The sequence below is a fragment of the Mesocricetus auratus genome, unplaced genomic scaffold (assembly GCF_017639785.1).
Source record: "Mesocricetus auratus isolate SY011 unplaced genomic scaffold, BCM_Maur_2.0 Super-Scaffold_100011, whole genome shotgun sequence".
Classification (NCBI taxonomy): Eukaryota; Metazoa; Chordata; class Mammalia; order Rodentia; family Cricetidae; genus Mesocricetus; species Mesocricetus auratus.
Window position 1 is genome coordinate 5,839,028 of NW_024429195.1, and position 23,117 is coordinate 5,862,144.

The 23,117-nt window shown below is 39.7% G+C and overlaps 1 long non-coding RNA gene across 1 annotated transcript; it reads left to right on the forward strand.

The window, feature by feature from the left end:
• Positions 1–533: 533 nt before the first annotated feature.
• Positions 534–22,755, forward strand: LOC110342380. Its single transcript, XR_005880306.1, has 9 exons — positions 534–1,929; positions 2,160–2,741; positions 3,313–4,580; positions 14,312–14,386; positions 14,787–15,091; positions 15,844–15,952; positions 16,657–16,866; positions 19,778–19,866; positions 20,088–22,755. It is a non-coding gene; the product is annotated as an uncharacterized LOC110342380 (long non-coding RNA).
• Positions 22,756–23,117: the final 362 nt, after the last annotated feature.

Consider the following 23,117-nt stretch of genomic DNA (forward strand, 5'->3'; position numbering starts at 1 on the left):
TCCTACTCTTCCCTGGTTTTGCAATCTACCTGTCTCAATTACCAGGACCTAAGGAATTTTTCCCCCAAACTTAACCTTGTCCTCTGCTCTGTCAGAGACACAGGATGATTCTACACAGTCTGGACACAGTGAAACAACTGGCTAACCCCGGATATGGCCAGCTCCCCCAAAGATGGTCAATGCCCCAGGGTCAGCAGGAAGTAGTCTTGAGAAAGGAGGGATGTTAGCATCCAGGCATGCCTTGGCCACACCCCTTGGGGCACATGGAAAGCAGTACCCTGACTCTGTGTGCAGGGAGAAAAGGTTCCTTTGAGAGACAAGCTCTGCCCACTCCCTGTCTCTTCCTGCTCTTCCTCTGAAGAGGCAGCTCTTTTCCTGTTTCTTCTTCTTCTTCTTCTTCTTCTTCTTCTTCTTCTTCTTCTTCTTCTTCTTCTTCTTCTTCTTCTTCTTCTTCTTCTTCTTCTTCTTCTTCTTCTTCTTCTCTCTCTCTCTCTCTCTCTCTCTCTCTCTCTCTCTGTGTGTGTGTGTGTGTGTGTGTGTGTGTGCGTCTCCTCTCTCCCTTCCTTTCCTCCCATAAAACTTCAAGGCTCTGTCTTTGTCCCTCAACATCCATGGGATCTGCCAAGGTCCCCCTCACATCAGTGGTGTGTGTGTGTGTGTGTGTGTGTGTGTGTGTGTGTGTGTGTGATATGTGCATGGTGTATCACAACACAGAAGTCAGAGGAAGAGGAACATATCTGAGGTTGCTTCTCTCCTTCCACCATGGGATCCAGGAGCTGAACTTAAGGCCACCAGAGCTTCTACAACAAGTAGAACCATATTGCTGGCTCATTACACCATGCTTTGTTAAGTCTCCCCCCCACCCCACTCCCAACAAAAGGCTGAGGGGTGCTTATTTAAACCATCAAAGCAGACCTGGCCTTCAGGTTCTTCCAGCATCCCTCAGTCCCTACCTGTTATAAGGTAGGGCTGCTATACCCCACCCTCTACCCCAAACTTTCTAGCCCAGGGGCTGGGCTGCCCTTCCCCCAGGGGATTTTCACTCTATAACCCAGGCATTTTGGTTGTCTGTCCCTTTTTCACTCTTGGCTGCTGCATCTGGTTCCTTCCCCCCTCCCCCTATCCCTATCAGGGTCAGGGACATGTCCACCCTGGATTCTCCCAAACGTCCCTGCCTGGGACTATGCTTTCCCTTCTATCTGTCCACAGTAAACCTTCTCTTCCACACAATAATACCTAGGAACTGTTATGCCCTTCCTTTTTATTCCTTCTTCTTTTCATTTAAGATGTTCAAGAAGAAGATGGTTTTTTTTTGTTTGTTTTTTAAGAGATGTCAAGGGGCACATTAGAAAATTTCAGGAAATTGTCAGAGCAACTGTACACGACTGCAAGTCCAGATTAACTGTTCATTACAGAAGCACTAGACTTGGATGGCATAGAATAATCTTGTGTGTGTGTGTGTGTGTGTGTGTGTCTGTGTGCATATATATACAAGTATATATATGCATATGTGCTAATAGAAACACACTTTTATATTTTGTCTAGGTAAAATGGAAAGAAATAACATTAGGAGAAAGTAAGGCAGTAGATGGGCGTGGAGATGGAGCTGATGTGTACGGTTTTATGGGAAAAGTCTAGAGTGGCACCCTGAACCAGGAAAAGAAAGGGTCTCCATGACTCTGGTGCCCAGTGTATTAGAACAGAGATTAACTGATGTTTGGGCCCATAGAAGCCCCATGACAATGTAGAAACTGCTTTGTAGGCAGGGTCCACTCATCCATCCCTGTTCTGAGTCTTCCAGAGGCAAAGGCAAACATACACCACCCTCACTTTCATGCTGGGGGAAGCGGCTGCCTTTTACAGCGCTAGCTGCCCACAGAATGGGTGGGCAACCAGAGGCAGGCCCTGTTCCATCAAGAAGAAAAGCTAGTAAGTAACAAATATTTTTAAAATCTGCAAATCCACTCAGCTAATGCAAAAGCCTACACTGGAAATGTGTATCCTTGAGTTTACTTTCTCTTTTAACATATTATCTGAATTCTCCCACAATCCTAAATATGCTTTTCATATTCAAAAGCACAGATTTATTTCTTGTATCAATCTATTTCTTCCCCATGGAGCAATCCGAGATTTAATGAATGTTCTTGTTTAAAATGCAGACATTCCTGGAGGGCACTGTGAGAAGGTGTCTGTGGGTTATAAAATGTGGCTGAGGAAAATGAATTACTGTGACACCGGCGAACGTGAAGGTGACGTCAAAATGTAAGGAGGGCGCAGGAGGACAACCCGCTTGACAACACTGAGGTCCTCTGTAGCAGATGTGTTGAGGGAAATTTTAAGCCTGTTCCTGGGTTGTGTTTCTTTTGGGTCTTAACCAGGAAAAGTGTTAAGTCCTGTGACCGTCTGGATAATGCTAGTTCTTCTGGAGAATTCTATGCTCCTAAACTACCACAGAATACTTTATTAATTCCATGGGAAATGTATGATTGCCTCTTTTCTGTTCCTTTGTCTGAGTCAGAGAAGAGGGATTAGATGCTCAGAAACGACCCTTTTCGGGGGGGGGGGAGGCAGGGGTGGTTGCTGCTCCCCTGCCACACTGACTCAGAAGGACAAAAGTCACAGTGAGAGATGAACGAGGTGTCGCCTGGCATCGAAGTCCTTTCATGGATTGAGGAGCGCCGTAAACCCAGAAAGAGACACAACCAGAGTCCGACATCTGAAGATGGTTTCTGGATTCAGAGGTATCTGAAGCATTTCTGAAAAAGCATGAAGGACACATACTCCATCCCAAGAGAGACTGTATATGATTATAACATTACTGCCAACACCTTACCCCTACCTATATTGAAGTAGAATCAGCCCCTGGTGAAAAATTGGCTACCAACTGCATTTAACCAGTTTAGTAAGCTCAAGGAAAACATCACCTATGTTCCATACTAAGTCTAAGGAGACCGGTTAATAAACTAGTCAGTCCAACGGACATATTTTTCAACCATCTGTTGTGGTTAGAGACTGGAATTTGATGCTTGGGTGGAGTGGTTTCACTATCTAATTTTAACCACGCATGTGGGAAAACTTGCCTCAATCCTACTGCCTGTAATATGGGTCGAGCGGTTCATTAGAATGAAATCAGGTAGTTGTAAGATTATGGGAAAATGGGTTTAAAATTAAACATACACACATATGCCTGGAAATGTACTCATATCCATTATAACGAAAGTATTTGCATTGTGTTCAATTATCTGTCTCTGTATATGTGTATCACCTTCTGGTATCTTTTATGACCAAATGATTTTGAAAACAATCATGCAGATAAAGGATCACTGAAAAAAGCATTTCTCACTGCACTGCAAGTTTCAGACTTTCCAAGCCCAAGCACACATTTCGTAAGCTCAGCACTAATTTCACTATTAACCATTTCTTTTCGTGGGTAGGTGTATATGCATGTATCTGTGTGTGTGTGTGTGTGTGTGTGTGTGTGTGTTCACATGGATGCACATGAACGTGGAGGCTATAGGTCAACATGGGGTGCTGTCTTAGGGTTCCTATTCCTATGGAAACAGACCGTGGTGTGGCTTTACATTTTCGGAGGTTTAGTTCATGATCATAACAGTGTGTGACTTTGTTGTGTGCAGGCAGACATGGCACTGGAGAAGGAGCTGAGACAGAGTTCTTCATTTTGACCCAAAGGCAACAGATCTGAGTGTCACACTGAGTGAAGCTTGCACAAAGGACCTCAAAGCCCACCCTGCTCTCTCCAGCAAGTCCACGCCCACTTCAACCAAGCCACACCTCCTAATAATTCGATTCCCTGTGAGCTTATGAGGGCTAATTACATTCGAGCTACCACAGGTGCCTTCTGTACTTACTCCAGGAGCTCACTGATTCAACTGGACTGGCTCACTAGAAAAATCTTGGAGATCCCGCTGTTGGTGTCTCTCCAGACTGTGGTTATAGGTAGAAGCCGTGAGGTTCCATTTTTACATCGGTACTAGAGATCTGAACCCAGATTCTTCTGCTTGCCTGACAAGGACTTCACCCTCTGGGCCTTCCCCCAACCATCTTAGGCCCTCGTCCCTGGCCTCTTGCCATTTCTTCTACAAGAGCATTACTTTCTAATATGACAAAGAGACACCAGTGTTCCAAAAAAAATCATAAGAGAGTAGCAAGTCGATTTTAAGGAACAAAGATGAAATCATGAGAGATCACACATACACAGGCTTAATCATTAAGAGCTTGAAATCTCAGAACTTCTCAATGTCAACATGGATGACTTCAAGGAGAATGCAGCTACCCACCAGGTTTTCGCATTTGTGTCTGTTGTCCGAAAGATGTGTAGGGCTTTTCACATCCTGTGCCAAGAAAGACCATTTTTAGGAGTTTTTCTCTTAAAAGATTTACACCTGCCACAGACCACATATGTTTCTATAATGAAGGTAGTTAAAGTTTAAATTTTAAAGAAGTGGCATGAGCTTACCTGAGTCTTAAAGACTTCCCCTTCTACTGCATCTAAGTCTTAGGTTTCTCGGAAGAAATCAATGAAAATTTATGCTGAATTCAAAATATCTTCTCTCCCGAAGGTACGTGTTTAGCTAAATGTTGCCTGCCATATGTACCTGCAGCTGTTTTTGTATAGAATTTGAAAAGCCTCCTTGAACCAAGAACCCGGGTTGTTAAAAATTCTTTGTACCCTTTCCATACAGACATACAGCTTCTTACATAAACACATTTTTTCCTCATCTTGGAATGATTCATAAAGCCTCTAATCCCATGGTGTAATAGGACACTGCTCACTTATGCATCCCAGGCATGAGTAATTCCACAATCCAGGAGGGAAAGAGATAAATGTATTAAAGTGATTCTGCCAAACAAATTTCAAGGAGAGAGAGAGGATAAAAATGGAAGTGAATTCAGCAGTTGAAGACTTTTGTCATTGTGAAGCAAGGTGTATTAGCTCTGCCTGTCAGAGCCCTTAATACATAAGTCTGCACAAGTCGTTCCGGCAACCACCCTGCTGAAATCCTTCCTTGTGTGCATGTAGGAGGAGTCTTCAACTGCATTTCCACTAACTATGAAGTGAGAATTGCATACTAATCGGTTCACAGTGACCGATGGGCCAGAGAAGCTGTGAGGAATCCCGTTTATCCTTTAACTCAGGGTCGGTTCTTTTCAGGGGCACAGTGGTCGGCAGCTCCTAAGATTTGAAGGTTGTCATTTGTAGCTGTTTGTTGAACCCCTGCTGTCTGGGAGGCAGACTGTAGCCAGGTGTATGCTGGGCTGGGACACCACATGAGACAGATATTATTTTTTTAGAAGCAGAACTACGTAGTTAAGGAATGTCCTTTGTCCTGAATGAGAAAAGCTAAAGACAGACAGAGGTTGGCAGAGGCAGACTGAATAATTACATGAGGCTTCCAGGGTAAACAAAGGAATTGAGCCCTAAAAGGCAGTCTAGATAAAAACAGAGATGGAAAAGGATAATGAGATTTAGACATGATCTCATGAAGGAGGAACAATATCTTAGATGGCCAAAGACTGCAGTACTTAGGGCCAGTTTGCAGAACAATAGGGCTGGGTCTAGTTAATAAAGGCAGTGGGAGTGTCATGACAAGATACTTAGACTGAAGCATTTCCTTCCAAACCTTCTCAAAATAAGACATATATCATACTAACTCAATGCTATGTTCGTAGACTTCTGTCTCATGTTGCTTTGTTTTGGGCATTTTTGGGCTTACTTGTCTTTTACCAGTAGATTACCGTTTCCTATTCTGTATTTCTATGCTAGTTTGTGTGCGTGTGTGTGTGTGTGTGTGTGTATTTAACATTTATGCAAAGACTATTGCTATAAACAAGATATAAATAGCCTCATTCTCGTACTCACTGTAAGTGGATATGAGGAGGAAGTATAGGATGATCAGCCTACAATCCACAGCCCCAGAGAGGCTAGATAACGAGGAGGGCCCAAAGAGGAATGCATGTTTATCTATGGGAAGGGGAAACACATCTTCTGGGTAAAATGAGTACAGGAGATGGGTTAGAGGTGGGATGGAGGTGGGGGGGTAATGAGAGAGATGTCTTGATGGGAGGATCATTTTGGGCTTAGGGAGAAGCCTGTTGCCAGGGAAACCCTCAGGAATCCACAACGATGACCTCAGCCAAGACTCCTAGCAATAGTGGAAAAGGTGCCTGAACTAACCATCTACTGTCATCAGATTTGTAGCTACCTTAATTGTCATCAAAGATACTCCATAAGGAACTGATCTGTGAGTATAGCAGTATATCATTGGGGGTCATTTTATTAACACTTTTCTTTCTGTAGACCACTAGTGTTTGGTTTTTACCCTAGGTCTCTGGGCTGTCTAGTCTCTGGTTCTTGGTTACCCAAACAGTGCTGTGCATGGTTCTCTCTCATGGAGTGGTCCTTAAATCAAATCAGACATTGATTCCTACAAGTTTTGTGCCACCATTGCCCTAGCATACATTGCAGGCAGGGAAGACTGTAGGTGAGAGGTTCAGTGGCTGGATTTGTGTCTAAGTGTCTCTCTCAGTAGACATCAGAGTACCATTCTGCAGCAAAGAGACTAGACAATGTGGGTGAAGGAAGACTCCATGTAGGCACCAGCTTGGCTTCCCTGTGTTCAATGAGTTGTGTGGTCATTGTCCTTGGCAATGGGGCCTCTCTGTCAGTTTGCAGAGAGCATCCTTTTGTCTTAGCAACAGACTTTGGTGTTTGGGAATTCTCGTGGAACCCTGCTGGCCCATATCTTAATTAAATGCAAACCAGCCCCTCCACTGGAAGCCTTGGCTGGTGGCAAGAGATAGCCAGACTTTCAAAGAAGAATTAACACCAATGCTCCTCAAATTATTCCACAAAATAGAAACAGAAGGAGCATTTCCCAGTTCAGTTTATGAGGCCACAGTTACCCTGACACCCTAATCACATACAGCTCAGCCAAGAAAAATAATTACAAGCCAATTTCCCTTATGAACACAGATGCAAAAATAACTCACTAAATCTAAGAACACATCAGAGTGATCATCCAACATGATCATATAGGCTTCATTCCAGAGATGTAGAGATGGTCCAATATATGAAAATCAAACAATGTAACCCAGCATATAAACAAACTGAAATTAAGGAAAGCCACACAATAATCTCATTAGATGAAGAAAAGGCCTTTAACAAAATCTACACCCCTCATTATAAAAGTCCTGCAGAGACTGCAGATACAAGAGACAAACATAAACATAATAAAGGCAATGTGTAGCAATCCTATATCCAACATCAAGTTAAATGGAGACTCAAAGCAACTCCTTTTTTCTATCTTAAACTCAAGTTCCACACCACCTTGTTGGTTTCCTCCAGACAAGATCTAATTTGTGAAAAGTTCTATAAAAGTTCAAATTAAATACCACATAAATGATACCTAGAAAATTTTAAACTAATATATATTTTAAGCTTTCAATTTATAATATAATTATATTCACTCTCCTGTAATATTCCTGGGCTCTATATTGCTACCTGCATGTTTATCATTTCAGGATTGGATAATCCTCAGCACTGGATAATCAATCTGGAGCAAAAATTCACAGCCAATCAAAATGCAGAAAATAAGAGATCATGTGATTCCCAGTTTCAACTAACACATGTTCAACACAAATGATGCATCTAAGGCTCATGGATCATTGTGAAAAGGGGCGGTAAAGTTGTAAGGGTAGAGGAATATGAAGTTTTCTATGAGACTGTGTTTCTTTAGAAATTCCATCTGGATTTTGTATGGCGATTCCTTCCCTCCTTAGGGAAAGATATTCCAATTAACATGTGATAATATAATCAAATCTTGGCAGCTTCTATTCTAAGAGGAATCATATTGAATAAGGCCAGATAACTCCCAACACTGATGTTGTATTAGGTTGTGAAGTTATGAGACCCAAAAGAATGGTTTGTTTTCCACAGTAAGGACTTTCTATTTAGTTCTTATAAAGTGATATTTGGATGTAACTAGGCTCTTGTTTAATTGTTGAGATAACTATTATTTCAGTCAATATATTATCCATTGATGTCAATTTTTATCTGTTGCACATTTGATTGGTGTATAACCTGTAGTCCTTAATAAAACTGTTGGTTGAGGTAAGACTCAGAAGTATACCCGCACAAAACTTTTTATCCAAACTTTCATGTTAAGGAAAGCCTTTATAAGTTACCCACAATGTACATATTAAGCAAAATCATCCTCAGTAAACACATAGTGCAATTGTGAACATAAAAATAAAACACAGGAAAATTCATTCTTGAAGGAAAATTAGTCTGAAATTCTATGGAGTTCATATAGTATCTCCCTTCAGTATAAAGTTGTAGATTATAACAACTGTTCACAGAAAGAAAGCTAAGTAAATCAATCAAAAAATCTACCATATTAAATACATGTATGCATTACATACACACATGCAGGTAAAATACTCAAACACACACTGAACTCTCTTCATTTGGCTCTTACAATCTTTCCAATCCTCTTCTACATTATTCCCTGAGACACCGCTCTAGCTACATCTTTTGGGACTGAGTTCCAATTCTACATTTTGATTCCTTGTGGTATATTCTGTAATAGTCTCTTCCTTTTGCAAATTTTCTTGATGAAGGTTGTTTAGATGAAGTTAGGGATTATGCTGGTTTAGTAAAGTGGTTTGTACATTTCCACCTAACATCCATGAAGATCCATGATTTCACTAGTCCTGGGTAGTTGTCTAGATTTCCGGTAAAAGACATGGTTTCCTTCTTGTTGGAGAACTATTGGTTACAGCCAACTCATGCCACTACTGCACCCTTAGAGTGATCCTGCTGGAAAGTCAGAAGCTATACCAGTAAAGTCCCACCGGTATGACTGTCTAAACATGAGCTGAACAAGGACAACAACAATATAAATGCTAATGCTGACGGGGAAAGCTGAGGAGGCCTCAAACCTACACAGAGAATTACAGGAGCATTGACAACCAGAGAAAATCTTCCCCAGGGAAGAGCACACAAGTTGGTTACTCAATACCGAACATTCAGGCCCCGAAAACACATCCGAGAAGCGTACATATCGAGCAGGTTGCATCTAGGAACAACAATTAATGAAAACAGATGCCATGGATTTGAAATAGAGCAAGGAAGGAGTGTATGGGAAGAATTTGAGGGAGAAAAAGAAAGTTGGAAATGATGTAATATTATTACAAACTAGCAAAAAAGAAAAGGAATAATTAAGAACTCTAAACAAATTTAAAACTACGTAAATAATCATATTTTAGAAGAACTTTAGAATCACAGAATTATGGCAAATGCTTTAGTTCCCTGAATTCATTTTCAAAATTTAGCCACTCGTTTGGCTATGCCGCCTTTGAGTTCAAGAACTGTTTGTGTACTTTAGGCAGAGATATTTTATCAGACACGTGGTCTGTGGACATTTTTGTCAGAGCTGTAACTTATCTTTACTCTTTAGAGCTGTGTTTGTCATCTTCCCTGGGATCCAGGACCCATTCAGAATACAAATTGCACATGAAAGTCATGATTCCTCAGGCACCTCTGGTTTTAAGTTTCTTAGACCTTCTGTGTTCTAGATAACCTTACAGGACTGCACGCTGATGGCCACAATAAGTGTGTTGGTAATTTTTTAGGAGTAACCTGAGTCAAAAGCCATTCTCACGCACATTTTAAAGCACATGTACTATTAATAACAACATGACTTGTTCTTGATGCTAGGTTTCATCAATGGGCTTGAGGACTACCATGTTTTCCTACTATGTCATCACTCCGTAAAAATCCCTGTACATTACCTAGCTCCACCATTCTTCTCCCAACACCAACTGAAATCCTGACAAGCACTAATCCGCTTTTTGTATAGTTTCCCTATTATCAGACTTTCCTGTGATTGGAATAATAATATGTAGCCTCTTTAGATTTTCCTATGAGTAATATGTATAGACAGAAATTCCTCTGAAACCATGAGCTACAATAAATATTTCATCAACTAAGATTCTTCCCTTTTGATGCATGTATCAAAATTAACTCATTTTATGAATGAACAATATTCCATTATATTTGCAATATATACACATATACTCATGTATCATACATAATATCACACACATACATATACATATGTATGTATATAATATATAGACATATATTGCATATGCCTATGACTGGAAGATTTTATTTCTTCACTCTCCTGTTGAGTGACATTGGGTTGCTCTTCTGTTTCAGCTGCTTGAGTGATGCTACTGTGAGCATAGCATGCACGCCTTAAATCATTTCTAGTCTTCAATTCCTTCTGCTGTCTTCGTAAAATGGTTTCCACAGTGAACCTCTTGTGTACTCTCTTCTGATCTCCAGCGATTCACAAAGTGTACAGTTTCCAAAATTCTCGTCAAAGAACAGCTACTGTTTAGTTGTTTTCTCCTAGTGGGTATATTAGCAACTTGTAGTTTTGATTGACACTTTCCTAAAGGCTCTGCACATCTATTTAAACATTTGCTGTGCTTTTGTATATTTCCTTTTCAAAATATACTATTTGAGTCTTTTGACTGGCATTTTTGTTGTTGTTGCTGAGTTTTAGGAGTTCTTTATACCTTCTGGATATTAATGTCATATATAATATACTATATAATTGGCAAATACTTATTGCAAAATCATTGCTATATTTAATAATCCTTAATCCTTTGGCAAATTCATAGAGGCAGATGTGTCTTAATACTTTACTTGAAGAACTGCAGAATTTTAGATCTTAAATTTTATGTTCTAGCTAAATTGCTTCCTTAAAAGGCATTTGCATTCAATAGTTTATGAGTGTTCATTTTCTCTCCAGTGTTACTAATACATCCTCACAAATATTTTGCTTATTCAATAAAGGGTCATGAAAATTCACATTTTTATGTATACTTTTATAACAGAGGTTAAACATCTTTTCATATATTTATTGGACATTTTTCTTTTTTTCATTTTTAAATTTCAATTAGAAACAAGCTTCTTTTACATGTCAATCCCAGTTCCCTCTCCCTCCCCCTCCTCCCTTGGCCCCCACTGATCCCCTATCCCAACCTCTTTCTCTTCCGCAGGGAGGGTGAGGCCTTCAAAGACAATCATATCATTTGGAGCAAAGCCTAGACCCGCCCCTCCCTGTATGTGGAGTGGGCTCCCAAAGTTCAATAGTGTACTAGGGATAAACACTGATCCACTACCAGAGGCCCCATAGATTAGCCAGACATCCTTCAGGTGGTCTGGACATTTTTCTTGTTCATTTGTTTATTTCCATTTGTGTTTCTAAAAATTGGTTCTTAAGACCTTCATCTCCGATTTATAAAATTTTAGTTATACTTATTAGTTATGTTACTGTTCAATTTATAATTTACATTTCCTTTTGAGGAACATTTTTCCAAAAGAGACATTTAATACTTTATAATGATTTCATGCTGAATATTTGTGATGACTGTGGGAATTTATATTCTCCTTAGGAATGCTTTCCTGAATCATAGTTTTGTAGTTATATGTTCCTGCTGTTCATTTGATATTTTTGTAGCTGTTGGTATATGGTTCTTAGTTTCTTCTAACTTTTAGGTTTCACCCAGTTGAAAAAATATATATATTGTGTGTGGCACTTATTGTTTTTTTACAAACTACTCATGATATTTGGCCATTATGTTTACACAGAAAACATTTTCATGGTCTTCTGCTATAATATATTTGGGTTCCAGACGAGACAAATTTATTGAATTTACAGACAAACCTGAACCTTTGGGGTTTACATTAAAGTCTCTGTCTCTGTCTCTGTCTCTGTCTCTCTCTCAGTTAAGGACTGAACCCAGGGTCCATGCTTGCTACGAAAGTACTCTGACAATGAACTAAATTACTAACCCCTCCACTAAATTATCTTAATTACTCACCTTATGATATTTTGTTTGCCAGTGGTTTTAACATTGTAATAATGCTACAAATGGGTTCTATATTGCCCTTGTGGGGAACATTAGCATGACTGATGAGCACGGCTTTTCAGTGGAAACTTGTATGATAGCAGTAGTTTTAATTTCCATCTGTCAATAGATGCTAAATTTGATGCCAAGAGTTTTCATCAGCAACATTTTCCACGTTTTTAAAAATTATTTAAAAAATTGAGAGTAAAATAAATTCAATGTTAGAATGGCTTTAATAATTGCTCCACCAGCATGCTAGTGGAAGGGTTAATAGTTTCCACACCGAGTCACGTGGGCTCATAATTGTGTGGTAAGCGAATCCATGGGAGGAGCAGCCTGCCCCAGGGAAATTCTGCCACTTCCAAAAAAAATACCAGATTTTCTCATGCTGGCACCAGTGCAGGTTAAATTGAGTCAGGTTTTCTGTGGTAAAGAACATTATGTAGCCTTCTTTATGTTCAAAAGATCTGTTGTATTTTTAATACAACGATATTATTTAATTTTCCTTAGAAATCCAGGAAGAATGAGTTTTGCGGATGGTGAGGTGAAGGAGACTATTTTAAAACAATTAGAAAATGTAATCAGCTATCACCCCAATATGCATGTTCTTCAGATTACACTGAACAGAACCCCAGGGAATCCGATGACAGATTCTTCTGAAATCTATTTTAGCTTGTTAGAGATTGCCAATAGATTCCCCTGCAGGGAAACTAGAGTGTGGTTTGCCTATCTGGAAACTGGAAGATGGTGTATTTTATTTTCTCCAGGGAAGACTTGCTTGCATGTTTTTCTCTAGAGTTGAGAACACAGATTTATGTTTTGAACACTTCCGGATTTATGCCAGCCTGTCTGCCTCATGCAAACTCTGAGTTACTTTACGGTTGAAAGTATCTGATTGAAACATCATGTGATGCACACAAAACCCAAACAGAAAGTGAATTAATATTTTAACAGATATTTTTAAAACAACTGATATTGGGAATGTTATTTAGATAGCTTTAACTGTGTGAGATTCTGAACAACTTTAAAGACACAGGCATCTCTTATCTCTATATAAAAATTTTAGATTTTACTTTTATTTTGGTGTGTGTGTGTATGTGTGTGTGTGTGTGTGTGTGAGTGTGTGTGTGTGGTGTGTCTGTGTATATATGTGAACATGAGTTTAATTGCTCATGGAGGACAGAAGGTGTCAGATCTCCTGGCGCTGGAGCTGTTGGAGGTTGTAAGCTCACTGACATGAATGCTGGAAACTGAATGGTCTTGGCTCCTCTGGGAGGAGCATGGAACCCAATCTCTCCAGCTCTTGAAATTTAGGAATATGAATAAAAATGTGATGGCTTCCTTATGATATTCACACATGTGCACTGGATTTCTCTGTCGGCCTTTTCATTTTTTTCTGGTTAGCCTTGTGTGTAGAATAATTTTCCAGCCTTTTTATTGCAGAAACTGTAATAACTTTTATGAATTGAATGTGTTGTCTTTAGGATTAGTTAATCGATAACCTGTCATTGTGCTTGGCAGTTAATGTTGAGTTTCTTTGACAGTAGTCACATATTTTTTTAAAAGTTGCTGATCTGTCTCCTTGATAGCACAGGACACACACAGGGCTTCACAGGGTAGAATTTCTCCTGTGATTCATGTGCGGATGTTCTATATCACATTGTACAGGCCAGGCTCCCCAGTTAGATAAAAGAAAAGCACTGTGTAAACTCATGCCTGTGTCCATTTACACTTTTGAATGAAGGCAACCAAGTTACCAGTAATTGTGTTGCCTCCAGGAACTTCATTTCTGAAAATTAGTCCCATAACCATCTAATATGACCAGTGAAGTTCTGGAGATGTCTCAGATTTGGCTTCAGCATCAGAGTCCTTCCTGTGTTTTAAGAATTTTCCAAATAGTTTCACATTTTCATACCCATTTTCTTATCCTAAAATGGGACTGTACACTGTTAATGGCACGAGAAAATTATCTGATGGCCCTCAGCACAGTCCTAACCTCTTCCGTCTAGACAATCTATTCCCTTGCCAGATTTTCTTACGGGATTTTGCAATGCTGGAGAATATGGTACATTACCAAACTTTATTGACGTCAGGTTTAGGGCAAAGCATGCTGGGGATCCGGGGTGCCTCTGCATGGGATGCAGAAGGGAGCAGAAAGACTAGCTCACTGCAGAGAGACAAGAGTTTGAGAAATTTTTAGACAGAAACCTTCACGAATTGGCAAGAGTCTTGAATAATTGCTGGGGCGTGTGCAAAACATGTAACCTGGCAGCAGAAGACTGAAAATTAGGCCCCATCTCTAGGCTAGTGCTTAACAAAATAACTTCATCAATTGGATTTGTGTTTTGCTTTTTTAATTCTGTAGGCTCGTGGCAAGAATAATTCACATTCTTTATACTTCACATGGTCATCTAAGGAGTCATACGTGTTAGTGTTTGAGGTAAGGCTGAAAGTTGATGGTTCCCCAATTGTCCATGGTTGTATTGTCTTGGCTTGAATCATTTAAGAATATGTCATATGCCAGAGGAGATAAAAGATAAAGACTGAAGTATTAAGAGTGATGTATAGTTTTCATGGGGAAAACCCTCAAGAAGTTATATAGATATTTTCAAGATGTAAAACCAGCTTGTATAGGTCATAGAAAATAGTTTCATAGTTTTTTATATAACACACAAAATAATTGTTAAGAAGAACCTTATTGGAGAACAAGAAAACAAACAGTAACCTGTAGCTTTATTATTGCTATTTCATGCTTACTATTATCTTAAATACAAAGCTAACTCTTAAACACAATTTCAAATTGTTTCAGAAACTTAAATAAAATTGGATTCTTTTTTTAGGTCTTTCAATCAAAGTCCTAATAAGGGCACAGACTCCAGAAGCTTTGGCTGTCCTGTGATTCCTCAGAAAATAAGCAAGCAGCTTCCCAGGACTTTATAGACTAATTTGGCCACTAGAAACCGAAAAGGCTTCATGGAGTTGAATGTGAAAAAGATGCCCCAACTAATACGGCAGCATGGGGAGCATGGGGTGGACACTCGTGTAGCTGCTCAGAGACGCTCTCCCTCTTTGAAGTACCGAATGACCAGAACCTAAAGCAATTGCTAAAGACTCTGAACGAAGAACAACGTCGGCACCTGGACAGGTCTGTGGAAGGAATGAGGTGCTTGCTTCAGGGGGAGGGTGCTGAGGAAGCCAGAGTACAGAAGTCAATACTCGAGGAAGGCCTGTGGAGCTTTCCAGAAAGCACTCACGTAAAAGCAGTTGGCTCTGGTTCTGTTTGCAGAGTGGCGATCGGCTCTTTCCGTTTTCAGTATGACCGGAATTCTAATCTTGCTATTGCATAATCCAAGTTCGAGTATTTTAATATACCCACGTAAAATTCATCTTTATTAGGCTTTAAGCTCTATCTGTGACACTGCCATGTGAAAGTACACTGCATTTGGGGTAGCAAGAAAACAAGAAAGACAATCTGAAATCTGCTGTGTGGTCCTAATATTGTTGACTCATTGATGTTTTGAGCATCGGCACACATCCGTATGAAATTTCACGTAAAGGCTGCCGTGGAAGCGTAATGTGCCACAGTGTGTTCGGACTTTTGTGCGATGGATGGAGTGGTTTACTATGACCAAACTTGAATTTTAGGCAAAAGGGGGAGCTTTATAGAGGAGACATTCGTGTCAAGGAAAATTCTTTCTGTAAATTGTTTCAGTTCTTCTGAGTATAAGCTTAGGTATCTCTCTATAAAAAATATGTCCACTGTTATTTTTTTCCATTTCACTAAAACAGAAATTTGTGTATCAGTTATTTGTCAATGATCATATTAGTTTGAAAGAAGAGAAGGTAATAGGCGTAAAACTAACCTGTCCTAATTAAAATTCAACATGTTGACACCAGATCAGAAAGCTGAAGATTCCATGGAGCAAAAAAAAATCACAAGCTTGTGGAATCATTGTTAATCCTGTCTTCTTGGGGCGTTTTCTGGACTCTGCTCTTCAGAACTCAGGTTAGGCATACACTTGTGTGTATAATACATTCACTTGGAAGAATGCAAGCTCTTCCAAGACAGACATCATATCAAGCTTTTTTACATTTCCAACTTACTGGACATGGTGTCTATATGTGATGGTGCTTAGTGTTAATTATCAAGTGGGCAGATCTAGAGTCACCTTGAGATGAGTCTCTGGGCAGCCTGTGGAGAATTGCCATTACCTTATTAGCTGTGGAAGGGCCCATGCTGGCTGGAAGGAGACCTCATAAAATAGAGAAGTAAGATGAGGGCTCTGATCATTGCTCTGTGCCTCGAGCTCCCAGCCATAACGGATTCCCAGCTATGATGGACCGTAATCTTGAACCTTGAGGCAAAGTGAACCCTTTCTCCCCTTAGTTGCTTTTGTTAAATATTTTATCTCAGAAATAGGAAACCAAGATACATTAATAATTATCTGTGAATGAATGAGAAACAGATATTAGGCAAAGTTTTAAACATTAATGCAATGATCCTTCATGACAGTAGACTTTAAATTGGAATGCAAAATACAAATGTGTACATATGCATATCTAAAACAAAAGTCAAGAAATAGTACAAAATAAGAAAAAGAATCTAGCTTATCCATACTACATGCTATTCTGTAATATTTTCTTTTTCTCATTTCTTTCGTTCACTAAATTAAAAAAAAACTAAATTAACTTTATAAATGGAACTATAAGATCCAGGTTAGAAGACTGACTTGTGAGATAAAGAAGAAAATAAGAATCAGATCATCTTTAGTTTGACTTGTATACAGAAAACTTAGCAAGCAATATTAATTCCAACCCTTCCAATGAATGACTTTGGAAATGCTGACATCACCACAAAGATTCCTGAGCATCAGTTTCTGGATATGGATTCAAAAGCAAGCTGAATATTCTGCAATGATGGTGAGTATTTAAAAGGGCAAGAACAAAGAGATAAGAACAGAGAGTAACTAGAAGAAATATAATGAGCTATAAGCATCATAGAGAGTTGGAGTGAAGACATCACATGTAGGTAATGATCAACTGAGGATTTAATTAAGACTTCAAGTGCTATATTCTCTGCACCTATCCACCTACTCATCTATCCACCTACTCATCTACCTACCTATCATATATTAGATGAAGCCACAGAGCCTCAGCCAGCAAAACATTTTTATTCTCTTTGAAAAGGAATATAGACAAGGGACACACGAGCACATTAGAATATCATGCTAAAAATCTGGTAATCTGGAAACAATTAAAAAACAAAGGTATTTGATTGCCTAGGTGACAAATACGGAATCAGGAGCTAGCCATTTGTGTTGCAAAGATATAAATCTGGGAGGTGTTGGCAGCTGTAATAAAATTAACATTTTTTAAATGTCCATATTTAGCTACATTCTTCTTTTACTAATTCCCCACCTCTCATTGGGCATTTCATCACTCCAATTTATCTCTTTAAAAATGATAAAACCATGGGAATTTGGGAGTGCTGCTCTCTTTGAAAACTGTTAATTTTATGTTCCTGCTTGATTTGACTATGATATATCCCCAGGAATCAGCGCTAAGACTTTCATTTGCATAATGGAGTTAGGTTAAATCTTAATAGCCACATAATACACCAGCAGGCAGGCAAACATGCTACACATCACGTGAACCAGATTGTTCTTGATGTAACTCTACAGTTCTCATGATATACTGTTACTGATAATCATCATATGGTCTTGGTTCAAATAAAATAGACTAGCAACAGTAGCAACATCAACAAAAAGAGTTCCCTAAGAAGCTAGGTACAAAACCAAGGAAATGTTTACAATATTATAAAAAAATGTTACTACATTTTTCACAATGAATAAATAAAATTTGGCCATTAGAATTCTCTTCCCCTGCTAAACTTACCTGCTTTCAAATCCAGCTGACACAATTCTAAGTGTTGTCTCTGATGGATACTTCATGAAGAAAGGCTAAATCCCACAAGACCCAGAGGCAAAGCACCACTCAATTTAGTTCTCTTCAGATTTCAGAACAAAAGTCGAGCACTGTTTTCTTGGCTTGTTTGCTTCCTTTGTATTCATCAATGAAGACAATTGAGAAGCTTTATAAGTAACGCTTTCTACAGTTGATTTATTTTACTATCGTGATTTTACATCAGATAGAAATGAAATGACTACTTATCTTTTTAAACTGAAGAGACATCAGTATGAATTGAGTAGCCAATGCAAACCAACCATCCATACCAATGGGACAATGCTGAGATGTTTAAGCGTTATTTACCAGGTAAGCGGCATGCCCTCACAGCTTCAGAGTGTATTCAGACACAACAGACATTAACTCAGATGCTTATAACATGGAACCTTATGCAAGACTTGATAATTACAAAGTAAATTTCAGAAACAGACTTTCGTCTGTTTCATGCATGCCCACAGACCCTTTGCCATTGGTGCAAACATAACAAGGTTAATGAGAAGATATATGACATGGCAAGTTCATGTAAAACCCGTAGGAGTTGAATAGGGAAGATATAACCAAGTTAGGGGGACAGATTTTGTGTGTGAGGAAGCCTCTATCATAGGTGATCCACAGAGTCAGCGCCAAGAATGATCTGTGTACCATGGTATAATGCTACAGTAGGCTTTGCTGGAGGAGCCAATGACTCAACATATTCTTAGTAGATGTCAAAGGAAGTCCTAATGAGAGTCATTTCCTTCTAGGTATTCACAGATTCAAATCTGCCTTAAAGTGTTCTCTGAACGTAAATACTAATAATGACAACTTGGGGAATAAATCCCAAGAAACCATAATGGGATACTTAGAATAACAATAATTTACTCCCACCGGGTAAAACACAGTTGGACATAAGTAAGCATTATTACTCCCATGCTACTTTTGTGAAAACATTCTACTTATTAGTAAAAACATCAAAAAATACTATTTTTTCCCACATGACAAATCTTACAAGGAACTAATTGGAACTGAGTTCCTTTCTCTGTTAGTTTTTCAAACCGAGTTTAAACAACGGAGAGAATGCAACACTAAATATCACAGATTCCAAGACCTTCCAGTGGCTTTATTCTGAAACGTTGAATAACAGAAGCCGAGCCGTAAGAAATGGAAACCCTCCAGAGCCTTGGAATTGGGGCATGACTTCTGGTTTCTTAGCGTAGTTATCACAGTAAGTTCACCTGCCCAACAGTGATCCCTTCTTAGCCCTGCAAAGGAAGTGTAATCACAAAGGTAACTGGACAAGACTGGAGAACACACACTGGAGAGGCAGTGCCAAACAGACATTACAAAGCAACAGGAAAGAGAGTAGGGACATTTCTTCATCCTCGACATTCGGAGATTGGCCCCTGCAACGGAAACATCAAGCAGAGTTTGGGAAGGCCAGTCGCGGCAATTAAAATAGAATGCAGACCTGGACCCGACTGAGCATGCTGGCCTTAGGTAAGTCCAGAAATGAGTGTTCCCAGGCCACCTAATCAGACCTCACGCCTAGCGAAGGTAGCTAGGACTAGGTGACAATGTTCCATTGCCTAGAGGGAGAAGGGCAGGCATCCCTGTCGGATTCCTTCAGAGTTTCTGATGTCTGCATTTTTCTAACCCCAGGACTATAATGTGAGTAACCACTCTGTGTGTTTCATCCCACAGGATATGCATGGCTAGTTCAGTTTTTGTTTCAAAACTTTTTTTTAAAAATCGTTCTTCTCAAGGTAATGTCTTTTCTCCACTTGCCTTAGTGTGAAAACAAATCTGTAAAATCCTTGTGGGAAGTGAGAGTCTTCTCCTTAGCTTACTTCTAGATTTAACCATTCTTTTCTCTTAACGTTATCACCAGCAGGCTAGAAGACTCCCCGGGATTATTGATGCAAAGCTGCAGGAACCTGGAACTCATCACAATACTTGGGCTCTGGCACTTTCCACGTTGTAAGTCATACGACTGAAGGCAGGGGTGGAGGAGGGCGGAGGGATGGGGGCGGGAGGGTTGGGGGGATCCAGACACTATGCGAACACGGTCCGCAGTGTCCCTAAGTGACTATTTTAGATCTCAGTCTGTCTTGAGTACAAAGCCGTACTCTCACGAGTCACAGTAAACGCGTCATCAAAAAGACCCTACCAGCCTTAATCCGAGAACCCTTTCCATACAGAGAACTACAGTGACTGCTGAGGCATGGGGAGAGGCCGCCGAGGATGCATAGGACCAGCCATGTCTCTGGATGCAACCCTAAATAGGTCATTAAAGGCTGTGGAAGCCTGTGGAATCAGGGTCCGTAAATATGTAAGAGCTGTAGAACGTCAGGTGATGAGCTACAACGTGTCATTCTCTAGACTTGAACATAATTATTTCAATTAGTTTTTAATACATATTTTATGAGTTTTTTTTGAGAACTTCATAGGATGTGTTTTGATCATGTTCACATCCCTCTTTGCACACTCCTCCCAGATTCATCGCCCCTTCCCTACCCAGGATTGAATGAAAATGGCCCCCATAGGCCCATAGGGAGTGGCACCACTAGGAGGCGTTGCCTTGGAGTGGGTGTGGCTTTGCTGGAAAAGTGTGTCACTGGAAGGGGGCTTTGGGGTCTCAAAATGCTCAAGCCCAGGCTCAGCTTCTTCATGCTACCTGCCGATTTGCATGTAGACCTCTCAGCTATCTCTCCAGCACCATGTGTACCTGTTTGCCTCCATGCTTTCTGCCTTGACAATAATGATCTAAACCTCTGAAATGTAAGACACCCACAGTTAAATGTTTCTTCTAAGAGTTGCTGCGGCTATGCTGCCTTTTCACAGCAATAGAAACCCCAACTGAGACAGTGACCTTTTGCTTTGAACACATCAACTCTAATTGTGCTACCCATGTATTCATAGATGTGACCTTCCATTAAGGTATTGATTTTTTAGGGTCTACATTTTTAGAGAATATTAATTCTCCCTGTCCAGCAGTTATCAAACGTCAATATCATCTTAGCTAGGTTGTGACTTTGTGTCCATGTCTCTCAAAACAAAACTAAACAAAATGAAACAACTGTATTTACCTGCATTAGGTCCACACAAGACCAGCACTACCAATGATAAAAAAGGCAAAGTCACTTGTGGGGCCCTATCAATTACCTCTAAACTGTCGTCTATTGATAGACTTTGGGAGAGTGGGAAACACTGTCTTTAATTGGGTGCTAATTATTGTCCATTTTCCTCAGAATTAAGGTAGACACTAATCTAAAGGGTAGGATTTTGAAAGTGACATTTCCACCACAAAGCAGGGAATCCTCTGTGTATTATAATGCAGAGTAAACAGAAACCAGTCCCTTTGACAAACCCCATGTACTACTATACCCAGCAAAAGTATCACTCATAACTAATGGAGATATTAAAAACACAGATTTCTTCAGTTTCTCCAACAGGCTGTGGCAATTGTGAAGGAATGCTTTTTTTCTAATTTCCAAAATAGATTACAAGATCAAGCTTAAATATTACCACATATATACACATACACATATTTGCGTGTGTGTGTGTGTGTGAGTGAGACTTACTAGGTATAAATTTATAGCATATGCTATCAATAGTAACTGTCATAATAGTGAAAGCTTCAGGCACATTGATTTGTCATTTTATATCAAGTAGGCCAATTAGCTGTCTGTTTTGTGATTTAGCATTATTAAGTTTATACATTTTAAGGTTGTTTTTATTTTTCAGTCAATGAAACATGCACTTTAAATTTTTTAAAATCAGTACAGCACAGCTGCAACACAGGAAGGCAGAAGAGTCAGTTCTGTCATGGGCTGTCAGAAAAGTGACTGGCAACTCACCTAGGTCCTCACATCCCTAAAGATGGTGCGGTAGCTAGCATTCCCACTTCAGTCTGCAAACATCAGAGAGACAAATAAGATAATTAAAGGGGCCTGATTGTGTGGGAGTGTGTGTGTGTGTGTGTGTGTGTGTGTGTGTGATCTCAGAAGCAGAAACATTCTAAAAAGTGAGCAAATTCAAAATCTGAATAATGAATACAAGTAAATCGTTTCTATATTGAAAGCATGTGGAAAATTTGAATGGGAGAAGGCTGGGAAAATCTGAGAGCACTAATCCTGCCAGAGGCAACACAGGGTGTGTCCATTTGTGACACTCAACTCTGGCAGCTTTGCGGTGAGTTGGCTGGAGGTTGCCCCTCCCCTACCAATCTTTGCAGAATGAATCTTCTCTGCTCTTTCAAACCAGCTGTGCTTTTTCTCCAACGGGAACGTAGGCTGGGGCCTGATGGTCCAAACGAGTTTGGTTTCAGTGAAAAGTCGATTGTTTGGAATTGGACACCAAGATGGAATGGCCCTGTGACGCCATCAGCAACAGGGTTACAGGGCTCAGCCTTATCCTTCAGTCTCCGTCAGATGCCATATGGAACAAACACAAGGGGCCCCGTAAAGACATCGTCGTGCCGTTGAAGTTGGACACAGTCTCCCTTGGATATAACGCCTTCATCTAAAATGCCCTCGGAGTGCTGGCTCCTTTCCCCAACACACTGTAGCTCACCTCCACCCTCTCCTCTACAGCAAGGCTTCCCCAATGTTCCCCTCACAGCTGCGTTCTTCTCCAACCACTTCCTTCTTTTGGAGCTATGAATTTATCCTTCAAAATACTTGTGTTGGTTGTCATTTTACACTTACCTGCAAGACTGATAAATGTCCCCCTTGCTCGCTGGGATGGGTAAGTTTAGCCAGGATTGACTGATTGTCATAGACATGATTAGTAAACAAAAAAAAATTTGAAAATTACCGGGAATTAAGCTAAGTTAAAAACTTCAGATAAATAAAGCAATTGCTCATATCTAGAAGTTGTTTTTTTTTATATAAAATTCAAAGCAACAGAACATGTTGCAAATTCAACAGTGTGTTGTATGGTTGAATCTTGAAGACTTTGTTAGAGTACCTATTGGAGAGACTACAGATAGGAAGCAAAGTACTATGAATTTTTTAGACAATTATCAATACGTGAGAATACGCAGTTATATGCTGAAGGTACATTGCCCCAAATATTTCCCTGAAGCAAATTTTAATCTTACTAATATTATTTCTAGTGAAATGGTAACATATCATATACATGCCATATAATTCACTAAGATAAAACAAAATAAAACTACTTATGGTTTGAGAGAGTTCAGTCCACGGTAATAGAAAAAGTATGGGGGC